Genomic DNA, 14,155 nt, shown 5'->3' on the forward strand with positions numbered 1-14,155 from the left:
CCTGAAGTCAGGAAGACCTGGGTACAAATCCAGCCTCAGACATGTACTGACCCTATGATCCTGGGCAAGTCACTTAACCTCTGTTGCCTCAGTTTCCTCAACTATAAATAGAGATAATAATGTTGCCTACCTTGCAGGGTTGTTGCACAAATCACATGAGAGAATACTTGTGAAGGGCTAAGTGTGTTCATCCTTCATTGCCGAAGAAGACCATGCTGTCAGAGAAATAATGACATGACTTGCACTTGACTCTGTTTTGAGTGAGGGAGGGCTGTGCAGGTCACCAGCCTCACTTCTCCAGAGCCACCTGAGTCCAGAGACCAGATATTCATCAGGATGACTGGAGATGACCCAGGATGAGGCAGTTGGGGTTAAGTGACTTGCCCAAGGTCACACAGCTAGTGGGTGTCAAGTATCTGAGGTGAAATTTGAACTCAGGTGCTCCTGACTCATGCACTGGTGCTCTATCCACTGCACCACCTAGCTGCCCCTAAGTGCAGTGCCTGGCACACAGCTGGGGCTTAATAGATGGCTGCTCCCTTCCTTTCATTCTTCTCTGGAACTGAGTTGCCTTATCTATAAAATAAGGGAGGTTGGACTACATCCCCACCCACCCCCAAGCCTCTCTGTAACATCCCCAGGACTCCCACAGGAAATGCTCCTCCTCTCATTAGAGACCAGGTGGCCGGGCTGGGGATAACGACCACCACCGGCTGCATTTTGATATTGCTTGGAAGGTCCCAAAGCCCTGTGCAGGCATTGTCGAATTTGAGCTTTACAATGACCCCATCTGCTCAAATGGGTCTGGGATGGAAGTGATTCAGAAGCTCCCTCCCATGATGCTGCCCATGCCTGCCCATCCTGGGTCGTTCCACCTGTTATTTTATCTTTGAGGAACAGGTTCAGAAAGGTTCAGTGATTTGCCAAAATCACACAGCATAGCCTGCTAGGAAGTATCTGAGGTCAGATTCCAACTCAGATCTTCCTGAGTCCAAGGTCAGTGGTTTATCTGCTATATTACACAGCCTAACAGAAGATGCTAAAGAAAAGGGTTGTTGCATCCGGCAGGGATGGGTCACCAGAGGCTGAAGGGTTCCCCACATTCATTCTGTCCAGACTCCTCTTTCTAGGTCCTCATTTAGTTCCTGGCACAAAAAAACCTCCCTCCACCTGAGGCTTCTCCCAGGAAGGCAGGGCTAGCCACAGTGGGCAGGAGACTCTCCAAACCCCTCAGAGAACAGGATGTAGAACTCAAAGGGACCTCATTCAGAAATCTTTATTTTATAGGCTCAGAGATGTTGAGTGTTTTGCTTGAGGTCATACAGACAATGCACTGACAAACCAGGATTTGAACTTAAGCCTGCTAATACCCAGTGTTCTTTCCACCACACTGGATTTCCCTGATAAACCAGTCCTCTTGATCTTCCTTCCCTGACTTATTCTACTCTTCTGGGTCCAAACCTCCGAAGGTCAAGAGGGACACAGAGGGGTGCCCTGCATAAAGCCCTCCTGGAAGCCCAACTCTGACCAGTTAGATCTAGTGGGGACTCTTGGCCTGGTGAGAGTTTTCCTCCCTTGCCTAGATTTTCCCTTGGCAAAATAGGAATCAGTAATCCCTGGGTTTGTCCCCTATGCTGGGTATACTGAGATTAGGGCTGTCTTTGGGGTGCAGTAATAATAGGATTATCATATCCATTTTCTAGATGGTGAAATTGAGTACCAGAAAGTGACCCTGACCAAGGTCAAAGTCAGAGAGTGTCAGAGTCAGCACTAGAGTTTGACCAGATCTCCTGATTCCCAGTTCAGGGTTCCTTCCTAAGTACCATGCAGCCTTTAGGTCAAGTTTCACAGTACCCTTTCCTCTCCCCCCCCATTCCCTGGCACTCCCTCCCACCCCAAGGACTGTGGGAAGATGTCTCACAGGTCCTGTGACACTGCAGCTTTGAGAAGACACTCTGGGGGGCAGGGGAGTTCCCATGGCAGGACAATAGACCACAGTCATGGCTGGGTCATTCCTTCCCCTGGCACAGCTGCCAGCTCCAGGAGCTGGAGCCCAGGAAGGGGGGAGGGTCAGGGAGAGAAGGGCACTCGAAACATCATGAGCAAGGAAGAGGTTACTCAGGAGGATTACCCAGCTGGCTGAAAAGCCAAGCCAGATGATGCTCAGAGGAGGGGAAGAATTACTTCCTGCTTCCAGTCACTCAGACAGCTTAATGCAGCAGGGATCATGCTCTGACAGGGGCATCCCTGAGCTGCCTTCTGCATGCCCACACACTTGGTGAGCTTTGGGGTCAAACATCAGATGATGCTGGATACCACTGAAATAGGCATAAAATGTCAGAACTATGAAGGACCACAGAACAGAGCCTGTCAGAGCTGGGAGGGTCCTTAGACCAGAGCCTGTCAGAGATGGGAAGTACCTTATGATAGAAAATGTCAGTTAAACAAGACCTTGGAGCACAGAATGCCAGAGCTAGGAAGGACTTTAGGATATAAAATGTCAGAGCTGGAACCTTAAAAGATGGAATCTTAGGAATTGAAAGGGACATCAGAAGTTCTCCACTTGCCCAAGTGTCTCCCTTTATAGATTATGGGCCCCACAAGGTGGCGGGGAAGTGCGGGGGGTGGGGGGGGAGGTGGAAGGGGAAATGACTTATCTAAAGACAGACAGCAGCAAGTGAGGGGTAGAGTCAGAGTTAGAACTCCCAGTCTGGTGTGCTTTCTAATAGACAATACTTCATTAGGTGGTCACAATGCTGCAGGTTCAGAGCTGGGGTCCTCAGCAAGTCAGGGAAGGCCAAAGCTGCCAAGTAAGAGCTGAGTTGGAAGGAGTCCTGAACTAGGCCTTCATTTTCTTCCCTGTGAGATGATGGGCTGGAAGTTCTTTGAAATCTCTACTGGCTCTAATCTGGTGACTTCTAGCCCTCCCCAGGCACCTCTCCAATGGGTGTATTTGGCAAGTCAGAGGAGGACCTGACAGGGGCACAAGGGCTCCCAAACTTGAAGTTTCCACTTTAAAGATTCATTCTTGAGATGAACTCTGAGTGCTCCCACCCACCTCTCCCAGGAGCCCTGTCCCACACCCCACCTTCCCAGCCCACTTTCAGAGAAATGTCAAGGCTGAGCCAGGCTGCCTGCCTGCATTGTATGTTCCTGAGACATCATTGACAGACACTTGTGAAGGAATAATGGCTCTGAGCTCACGCAAGGGAGGTAGGACTGGTCCACCCACATCCCCAAATCCAAGGCAACACACATCCCCAGGAACCAGGCAGAGGGCTTTCCTTGGACAACAGGTAAGGACTCTGCTGAAGGACAATCCCAACCCCACGATGCTGGCTCTTCTGCCTCAGAGCTGAATAAGGTAGAAAAAGCACTGGCCTGAGAATCAGCAGGTCTGGGTTCTAATTCCTGAACATCTGCTCATCTGACCTTGGGAAAGTATATTCTTTTTTCTGGGACTAATTTTTCTTTCGTCAAGTGAGGATGGCAACCTCTATCTTACCGATATCACAGGGGTGTTGTAAGACTAAAATTAGATAAGTGTATGCAAAAATGTTCTGAAAAAAGTTTAAAGCTCTCCACAAATACATGATAGTTCTAATCACAGATTAATTTATTATTACTCATAAAAATCCATAGCTTATCCTACTATCTGGCTTCAACCTTCCTTTGCACTCATCTCCCGCTCCTCTTAGTTCCTTTTCCGACCAAAATGGACTCAGCTGTTTGGAGATTTTGTCATGCCCTTGGCCATCAAGCTGTCCTTTCTCTTAGCAATCCATTCCCTTCTCTTGAAATCTTTCTCTTTCTCCAAGGCCTAGCTCAGGCCTCCTCACCACCTCCCCCAGATGAAAGTGACCTTTCTTGTCTCCCAACATCTGCCTCACTCCTTGGCCCCCATCCCATTTCAAGTTGCTTAGTACTCGTAATCTGTGTGCACATCCCGTGGCCCCTACGAGGATGTCACATTGCTTTTAAACTGGGATTTTCACCTTTGGATCCCTAGCATTTTGCACTGGTTTTTACACACAGCTGGTGCTGAAGACACGTGTGTTGGCTTTGTCATTATTACCAGTGATGATGGCAACAGATGTTTCACCTAGCCCCTCCCTCCTTACCCTGCTCTCTGCTCCTGCAAGGACCATAACATGATGAGAAGAGCCCTGGATTGGGAGTCAGAGAACCTGGGTTCAAACCCCTATTTGGCTATTTATTATTTGTGTTACTTTGGCAAATAGTTTTCTTTTATCTTGGTTTCACTTAACTCATCCATAAGAAATAATAATAACAATACAAAATGGGGGGGGCAGATGATTTCAAAGGTCCTTTTCAGTTCTATATGCTGTGATGATATCTTAGAGATCCTTTCAAACAGACATTGGGAAGGGGAGGGGCAACTCTTCTATCAGTGAGGCCAGTCTTGGTTCCCTCCCCAGGGCCCTTCCCTTCTTCTGCCCCAGAACTGATCCCCACTCAGACCAGTGGCACAGAAATAATCATTCTTCTTGACCCATCTGCTCTGTTCCCCATATCCTGTCACTCTTGGCATCCATCAGAGGCCTGCCAGTCCCCTGAAAAGACCAGGCAATCAATCAAGCCTAGTCAAGTATCCCTGGCAACAGAAAGGCATCCATCTTCGGGGGCCAAAATGGTTCAAAATGAACACCTTCCATGCTCCTCCCCTGTCCCTAAGCACTTCCCACCCTTTCTAAAGAAATAGGACCCCTGAGATTACCTAAGCAGAAAAACAACTCTGGGTCTTTATGCACCCCCACCATGTAAACACAGAAGTACATACACACATCAAGCCCACGCACACTAAACACAAATACACACACACACACACACACACGAAACCCAGTCAACAAGCAGGAAGGAACAAAGGAAAGAGAGAACAACATGGGTTCCTCTGGGGCTGGTGAGGGTAGTTTGTGGGTTACAATTGCTGCAGCCACAGGAAGGGCAAAGGAGAGAATCACAGATATTTCCCACATAGCACTAGGGTTGGAAACATGCCATCAAGCCAGCAAGGGCTGACCCTGCTACAAAATGCTGCAAGTACTGACAAGGACACAAGGTTGGACTGCAGAACTTCAGAGAATCCTGGGCCCCATCTGTGCCATGCCCACCCCTGCCCACCCTCTGGGGACAGCTGAGCTAAGCTAGGGTGCCTAAGAGCAGAATTGGTCTGATTCCCCAAGAGTCAAAGTCTCAAGTGGTACTACATTTCCCTCCTCTGTAAAGTGGAGTTGGCCTAGATATTTCCTAACGCTCATATTCTATATTTTAAGATTACTCTTATAGTCTATGTTCCAAAGTTCTTTACAGTTGATAGTCTACATTCTAAGGGTTGTCTAATATTCAGTGACTTTAAAAATCATTAAGTATCCCCCATGTTTGGTGGACTTGTTCCCCAATCCCTACCCCCAACTTCTTAATAGCTACTTCAGGGACATTACTCTCTACATACCAAAATCTAAACCCAGTTTTTAGGAGTGCCTTCCCCTTTCCCCTTCCCACCTGTGCCAAATACTGGACAATGGTCTGGGGTAGCCCTCTGCTGGCCAGGATAGGAACTACACAGTAAATGGGCAGCCAGGGTTTCAGGACCTTGGACAGCACATCTGAAGGGAGGAAGTTCTGCTCAAGCAGAATAATCTAATCCTAACATTTCCATCCCAATACACACAAAGCACTATGGCAATGCACATGGAGTTTGTATTTGCAAGTGTCTGTTTCATATCTCATTATAGTTACAGCACTCTCCCAATCGAAGAGTGCCTTATCTGCTTTGAACATCAACCAGGGTCAAACCATCTTCATTAAATGCAGGGATCAGACTCCTGCCCATCAAATACTTCAAAGTAATGTGGCAGCAACAATGAAACACCTGTACCCGAAACACAATGCAAGCACCTACTCAAAGCACCTGCCCTTGCTCCTTAATAAACAGGAGCAATCTCCTCCCCCCCTCCCCCAACAACACCTATATGAATTTGACACACACACACATACACACACGGGAGGGGGAGGGAGGAAAAGGGAGAGAAAGAGAGGTAGGGAGGGGAGAGAGAGAGAGAGAGAGAGAGAATTTAAGAGCTATAAGGAACCTAAGAATATAGAATGTGGGAACATATCAGATCAGGAAAGGACATTAGAGATCCAACTGTCTCATAGAATTATACTGAATGACAATTGAAATGTTGGTGCTTGGTCCCTGGGCCTCAGGACAACTACTGGCTCCCTGGTTTATCCCAGCTGACCAGAGTGCGGAGAAGAAACAGGAGTCCTTACTGTTCTCATTCTCTACCATCTTTTCATAGATCCTTTCCACTTCCCTCCCCTTATGTAAACTTTCTCAGTGGCCCAGATGCACCATACATGATATTTAAGTGTGTATGTGTGCGAGTACTGTAAACAATAAAGTGCAATAGAGTGAGAGGATGTTCTTTAGCCTAACCTGACCTGTCATAATCCCAGACAAGCTGTAACAACACCCTTCCCTATCAATCTCTCCTCTCATGAAAATCCACTCCTTCTAGCATCCTGCCATCTTCTGATAGAAGATAATCTTCCAAAGGCTCACTGACATCATGGAGCTTATAGATCCCAAATCTAGAGTCTCTCCAGCAAGCTCCCTGTAATCTAGGCAACTAGAAATGCTCTTAAAAGAGGATTTCAGAGCTAGACAGGACCTTGAAACATAATGTCAGAGATAAAAGTAGCCTGAATATCAGAGCTATCAAGGACATTAGAACATAGAGTGTTAGAGCTAGAAAGAGTTTTAGAACACAAACTGTCAGAGGATGGAGGGACCTTAGCATATAAAATACTTGAAGAGATCTTAGAATATCGAATGTCATGGTTAATATGGAAACATGTTTTGCATGACTTCACATGTATAATCAATATTAACTTGCTTTCTTTCTCAAGGAGTGGGGAGGAGTGAAAGGGAGAGAGAGAATTTGGAACTCAGAATTTTTCTAATGACTGTTTTTAAAAATTTACATGTAATTGGGAAAGATTTAATGAAATAAATGTTATTGTTCAGTAGTTTTAGTCATATCTGACTCTGTGACGCCATTTGAGTTTTTCTTGGCAAAGATCCTGGAGTGGTTTGCCATTTCCTTCTCCAGTTCATTTTACAAATAAGGAACTAAGGCAGAGTTTAGTGATTTGCCCAGGGTCACAAAACTAGTAAGTATCTGAGGCCAGATTTGAACTCAGAAGATGAGTATCACTCATCTATCCACTGTGCTACCTAGCTGCCCAATGAAATAAATATATATTTTAAAAAATAAAGTCCAAAAGAATATAGAATGTCAGAGCTGGGTAGGACTTGTTGATTGAAGACATCAAAGCATAAATCTTGGACTTTCAGCGACACTTTTTCTCCCAGTGCCTGAGGAATCTCCATCCCTCCTTCCTTCCAAACCACACTTCCTGGCCATCTCACTCACCTTCCTAGGGCTCTTTTCCAAGAGGGGATGGTGGGATGACTGGCAAAGGAGAGATAAGGCATGTCCAGAGCCTTCCAACTGGACAAGTTTAACAAAAAGTTGATGAACCAACTTCATCAGCACTCCCTTCATCCCAGATAGTATTTCATGTGGCAGGAAGAGACCTCTGAGGTGGAAAGGAGTCTCTAGGACAATTGGAGTTATCAGGTTACCAAAATGATGCTGTGACATGGAATGGAGTGGAATGAGTCAAAATGTGGATTCTAGACTCTCCCTTCTACTTCTTGGCTGTTGGACTGGAACAGGTCCAACTGGAACTACCTTTGAGCAGTAGTGGCAATGGGAGAAGTATAACGAGAAAACCCTCATCCCAATGCCCTTGGCGTGTTGTGATGTAGAAGAGCTCTGACCCAAACCCAAAAGACCCAAGTTTCAGTCCTTAACCTCAAAACTTACTAGCTGTTTGATAGTGGGCATTTTACTTTCCCTCTCTAAGCTTTATTTTTCTGACTTCTCTAGGTCCCTCAAGGGGAAAGCACAGCACCTGGCACACAGTAGTTGCATCATCCTCATCATCATTACCATCATCATCATCATCATCATGGCTAGCAATTATATATCACTTTAATGTTTGTAAAGTGCTTTAAAACATTATCTCATTTTATCATCACAAATAGGGAGGGAAGTGCTATTATTATCCTCATTTTACAGACAAGGAGACTGAGACAAACAGGGTGACTTGTCTAGAATCACAGGCCAGATTTGAATTCAGGTTTTCCTGACTCCAGATCCAGCAGTCTATATACTGCACCACCTAGTTGCCTAGTTAATCAATGCATGCTGACTGACTGACTGACGACTTTGCAGGCTATGAAATGTCATACAAAGAAGATATGCTATTTCCACTGGTTCAACTTCCAAATTGCTGAATCTCTTGCATTCTGTATTAAATGCAGTCCATAGGGCCAACAGGTGCTAAGCCAAGCCAGGCCACATTCCCATCAGGGAGACTTTGGGAGTGTGAGTGAAGAAGAAGAAAGGCTAGAACTCACTGAGAATAAAGCCTTGAACCCCATCTGGTCACACACACCTCTAGGTCTGACTGATCTGGGCCTGAGCCCTGCAAGCTCCAGCAATGACATTTCCTAAAACATATTCTGCTTCTGCCACTTAACTATGCCACTTTAGCCAACTCACCTCCCTTCTCGTGTGGTTATTCAGTCATTTCAGTCAAGTCTGACTCTTTGTGACCCCATTTGGGGTTTTCTTGGCAAAGATACTGAAGTGGTTTGCCATTTCCTTCTCCAGCTCATTTTACAGATCAGGAAAACTGAGGTAAACAGGGTTGAGTGACTTGCTCAGCTTCTCTGGATGTACAATATTATCTCAAAGATCCTTTCCAGCTGGAAATCCTCTGAACCTATAAACTCCCCACCCAGGACTCCTTGCTTTTCTGCTTTTCCTTCTCTCTGCTTGAGTCACCATCCTAAAAATAGTGCACACTTGGGGATAAAAATACTCAAAGTGATGTAAACACAAAATCTTTCAGCCCCTTGCCCTGGGCTGGAAATCCCCCTTCCTGTTTGGGACCCTCAGAGAAGATGATAGAGGTGGAGTTTAGGGATTACGATGGCCCCTTCTCCTTGGTACAAGTGGCTGCTCTCTGTGTCTAGTGGGGGAAGACCTGAAGACAGAGAAGAGGGGAGAAGACCAACAATCCCCATCTGGAAGCAGAGATGCAGCCAGTCTTCCCAACGGCGAGAAGATACCCTAGGCAGTCCCCTCCTAACAATTCTGCCTCCAGCCTTGGTTAGACCTGAGTCTCCCTGTTCTTTGTGTTGCTGTTTGGTCATGTCCAACACCTCATGGCCCCATGGACCATCCTGTCCATGGGGTTTTCTTGGCAAAGATAATGGAGTGGTTTGCCATTTCCTTCTCCAGTGTATTAAAGTAAACAAAAGAGGTCACATGACCTGCAAGTGTCTGAGGCTGGATTTGAACTCACATCTTCCTGACTCTAGGCCCAAAGCTGTAACCACTGAGCCACCTATACAGCTATTATCGTTCAGCCAGGATGTTCTTCTTTGTCAAAATCAAAACCCTTCGCCACTCCCCTCCAAAAGGCAGGCTGAGGAAATCGCTCCCCATGGATTTGAGACTGGGTTCGGGCCACTTTCCAGACTGTGGGATATTGGACAAATCACCTCCTAACCTCTCTGGACCTCTCTTTCCTCCTCTATAAAACAATCATCGTAATTCCTTTCTATATACTCCAGAGAACTGTTCTGAGGAAAGGACTATGAATCTTAAGGTGCTTAGGAAATGCATACCATCATCACACTCATCATTATCATCAGACAGTCCCAGAGAAGAACAGCTACTTGTTCCAAGTCATACAACAAGTCTGGATCATACATAGAGTTTAGAGTTGGAAGGGCCTGGAAAGATAATTTAGTCCAACCCCCAGTCCCATTTTACAGATGAAAAGCTTGGGCCCAACAGGTGAAGAGACTTTCAATAGCTAGTAAGGAGCACAGCCAGAATTCAAAACTAGGTCATCTGGCTCCAAATGCCAGGTTCTTTCCAGCTGGCCACCCTGTCTCCCCATGCCTGGGGGTGGGGAGGAGAGAGACACACAGACAGACAGAGATAGACACAGAGAGGAAAGAGAGAAGGGAGAGGGATAGAGAAGAAAGAGAGAGGGAAGGGGGAAGAGACTTAGAGAAAAGAGAGAAAAGAGAAAGAGAGGAAAGAGAGGGGGGAAGAGACAGAGACAGAGAAAAGAAAGAGAAGACAGAGGGAGGGAGGGAGAGAGAGAAAAGGAGAGGGGGAGAGAAAAAGAGAGAAAGGAAAGGGAGAAGGGGAAGGAGAGAGAGGGAGAGAGAGAAGAGAAGAGGAGAGAGAGAGACAGAGAGAAAGAAAGGGGGGAGGGAGAGAGATGAGAGAAGGAGAGAAAGAAAGGAAAGAGTGGGGACAGAGGGAGAGGGAGAGAGAGGAGAGAGAAAGAGAAGAGGAGAGAGAGGAGACAGAGAAAAGAGACACAGAGAGAGAGGGAAGAGGGAGAGAAAGAGATGAGAGAGACAGAGAGAGAAGGAGAGGAGAGAAGAGACAAACAGATAGATACTTAAGGTAGCTGTTCTGGCCCTGGGGCACAGCCCCAGCTCCCAAGTCAATGCAGGGAGGAGGTAATCTGAAAGAGAAGAGGGAGGTTCCACCTGAAGTGGAAAAAGTCAGCTAGCTGCAGGTCAATCCAGAGCTGGAAGCAGCGTGGAAGAGGCTTTTGCTAGAACCAGAGGGCCTCCTACAGCACGGGTGAGGGGAAGCTGACCCCTGCGCATTTCTGAGTCAGCACATCTGTGATCACAAAGATGTATGTGTGTGCGTGTGCACACACCTGGGTTCTTTGGGCAGGTGTGTTTGTACACATCTATCTGTGTGCCTGCTTTTGTGATGAGCAGGGTAGGGTGTGTGTGTGTGTGTGTTTTACCAGCTCCAAGCAGAGAGTCTGACCTATCACAGCTTTGTTTGCTGAATGGAATGCAACTGAATGTGTAAATCAATCGATCAGTCGATCAGTCAATCAGCAAGCATTGATTACAAATCTTCTTTGTGCTAGGCCTTGACTAGGTTCTGGGTAAATGTAATATACCTGTGCACTGAGGTGGTGTGTGTGTGTGTGTGTGTGTGTGTGTGTGTGTGTGTGTAAGCAGACTGGTATGTGCATACATATTTATGTTTCCTTTCTATGTGTACAGATGTACATTCACACAGAAAGAGAAAGAAACAGAAAGAGAGACAGAAAGAGAGAAATATCCTTTCTGCCCATCTCCAGACACATGTATGCATGTGTGTGCTGTTGTACTTGTGGCTCAGCATCACTAGATCCCTGCACACTCAGGTGTTTGTCTGCAGCTGCCTTTATATGTACATCTGCTCTTACATCTGGGAATGCTTGCATGTGCACATGTGGGCACATGTGCATGTATGTCTGTGTCAGACAGCAGAGCTGATGTACTGCTGCAGCCAGACTGTGACTCTATTCCACCCTGAGAGTCCTCAAACTTATTACTGGTTCCCATCATCTCCAAAAATTTGCAAATCAGGTCAGGCTAGGGAGGGCAGTGGAGTCATGGAGACCAGACCCCTCCACCCCAAGAGCTGCAAGTCCATTTCAGGGGCTGTCCAGAGGGACAGGCAATTGAGCTTAATTCAGTTTTACAGGCTTGTATTAAACACCTTACATTAAGCAAAAAATGAGATAGTCCCTGCCCTCAAGAGACTATAATACTGCAATGGTGAAGGACAGGGGAAACAGGACAGTACTACAGGAAGGAACAGAGAGGTTGTAAATTGTAGCATTGTTCTGAGAGCACAGACCAAGAAGACCATCTATCCCAGCAAGCATAAGAAAAAGACTGTAAGAATAGTGGTAAACTAATGACAGTCCCCATATCTGTAGTGCCTTATGGTTTACAAAGCTCTTTCCTCACCATGACCCTGTGGGGATAAGTAGGGGAAGTATTATTACCTCTTTCTTCAGATGAGGAAACTGGGGCTCAGGTTAACTGGCTTGGCCAATGCCACAAATCCTGAGTAGGGATGGAAGTAAGCCAATTGTAACCCCTCCCTATCTCCCCTAAGGCTGCCTCAGTTGGATGATGAGGACCAAAGAGATGAAGACCTCAGGCATATATGGATTCAGAAACAGGGAAAGAGCCTTCAGGGCCCAGAATCTTCCCAAGAGAGAAGGGAGGAGGAGAAGGGAGGAAAAAAGGGTTATAGTCAGACCACTAAGACAGTAACTAGGTCCTCTACTTTAAGGTCTGAACTTTGAGCATCCACTCAGTTGGCAAAGCCCTAGACTTAAGCCCTGATTCTCCTCCCCCCCCCCCCTCCATAGCTAAATTGCTCTGTCTCCCCTTCCCCTCCCCAGCTCAAACTGACAAGCCCGGCTCAGCATGGAAAAGGGAAGCTAGCTGGTGACCAATATTACTGTAAGTTCATCCAAACTTCCCTAGGCCAGAAGGGATGAGGAGCCCCCGATAGAGCTCAGACAGGGTGCCCCATGTGGAGGTTAATTCCCTTCATCTATAGCGCTCCTAGGCTCCCAAGGGACTCACATATGAGGTGGGGGGGAAACTCCTTATTTCTGATGAATTGAGAGCCAGGAAAGTGGATGTGGTTGGGGACTGGGGGAATCAGAAAAGTGGAGACCCTATCGTTATTTTACTTCTTTCCAGGTCAGAGGTCTATCCTAGGATACATCATATCCTAGATGTATCTAGATGACCTGGAGATACCCCAGGTCAAGTCTGTGAATCCTCCACATATATTGGCCTAAATCACTTAATCTCTCAGGGCCTCAGTTTCCTCATCTATGAAATGAAGATAGTACTTCCTGAGCCATCTACTTCACAGGATGGTAGTGAGGAAAGTAATTTATAAATTTACGATGCTAGCAAAAGTGTGAGGTGTTATAATTCCTAGATACACAGAAGACCAGAGCCTGAAGGAATGTAAGGGACGCTGCATTTGTAGACTGGGGAACTGGGTTTGAATTCCAAATCTATTTACTAGCTGTGTGACTAGGTAAATCATTACCACCCCTCTCTGATCTTTAGTGGTCCCATTAGTAAACCGAGGAGATTGGAGTGTGACCTCCTAAGTCTCTTCCAGCTCCTCATCCTGTGACCTCAAAGGTTACCTAGTCCAACCCCCCCCCCCCCCCTCCGCAATTTTACATTGGCAACGAGATCCCTAGGACAGTATCTCCAGGGTTACAGGCTCTGAGATCTGATCTGTTCTTTACCCACTCTTCTCTCCCAGAGAGCTCTGCTGACTTCCCCATCGAGGCCCCCTTCTTGTAGCCCACCATCACCTCCTGCATTTGGTGAACCAGATATACCCTGACAGACATGTCCTGACCATGGAAGCTTTCTCCTCAGTTTCCTGTCCCCACAGCCTTCTGGGGGACCACCTGTCCAAGAAGCTGAGACATCATTCCTCTTAAAGCTCACAAAGATCCTGGGAAGATGGTGGGATTTAGGGAGAGGGCTGCCCTGAAGAGGGAATAGGAGCTCTCTATACCTTGTGCAAGGAAGCAAAAGACAAGAGCTGAGAGGAACCTTAGAAATCACCCAGTCCAATAAACTCAGGTGAAAAAAAACCTGGGCTCAAAGTTCCCATAGTAGCAAGGTACACACTTGAACTCAGATCGTCCTTATCCATACACATTCCATCTTTCCACTATTTCTTGGGATGGGAGCGGCCCTTCCCCATCCTCCAAAACCCACTGCCTCTCTCTAAGTCAAGGCTTCCTTATCCCTGTCTCAGAGCTGCCTTGGCCTCAAGGAGGGGGTGGGGGTGGGGGGTGGTCCATCAACATCCGTAAGAACTGTTCTCCCACCTCATACCAGCTTTCTATCACCCAGTCCAGCTCCTTTTGGCCTCAGAGGGCAAGGGACAGTCAGTCTGGGACAGTCTCCAAGGGCACTGTTGGGGCGCTCTCTCCTCCTGCCTGTGAAGGCCCCATTACATGACTTGTAACAAGGACTCTGGGGTCACTCGGACTCGATGGTGCGTGACGATGCCAACAGGCGAGCCCTGGACAGATCCCCTCAGACACTCCCCACTGTCTGGCAGGCCACCTAACGCAGGCTCTGAGCCCAGGGAGCTGGGGAAATGCAGGGGAG

General features: G+C 47.0%; 1 long non-coding RNA gene across 1 annotated transcript; it reads left to right on the forward strand.

Annotated features, from left to right (window-relative positions):
- Positions 1-3,225: 3,225 nt before the first annotated feature.
- On the forward strand, positions 3,226-13,735 carry LOC140508587 (uncharacterized). Its single transcript, XR_011968468.1, has 3 exons — positions 3,226-3,296; positions 12,397-12,457; positions 13,290-13,735. It is a non-coding gene; the product is annotated as an uncharacterized lncRNA (long non-coding RNA).
- The last annotated feature ends 420 nt before the right edge of the window (positions 13,736-14,155 follow it).

This window comes from Notamacropus eugenii, chromosome 5, assembly GCF_028372415.1.
Source record: "Notamacropus eugenii isolate mMacEug1 chromosome 5, mMacEug1.pri_v2, whole genome shotgun sequence".
NCBI classification, from domain to species: Eukaryota; Metazoa; Chordata; class Mammalia; order Diprotodontia; family Macropodidae; genus Notamacropus; species Notamacropus eugenii.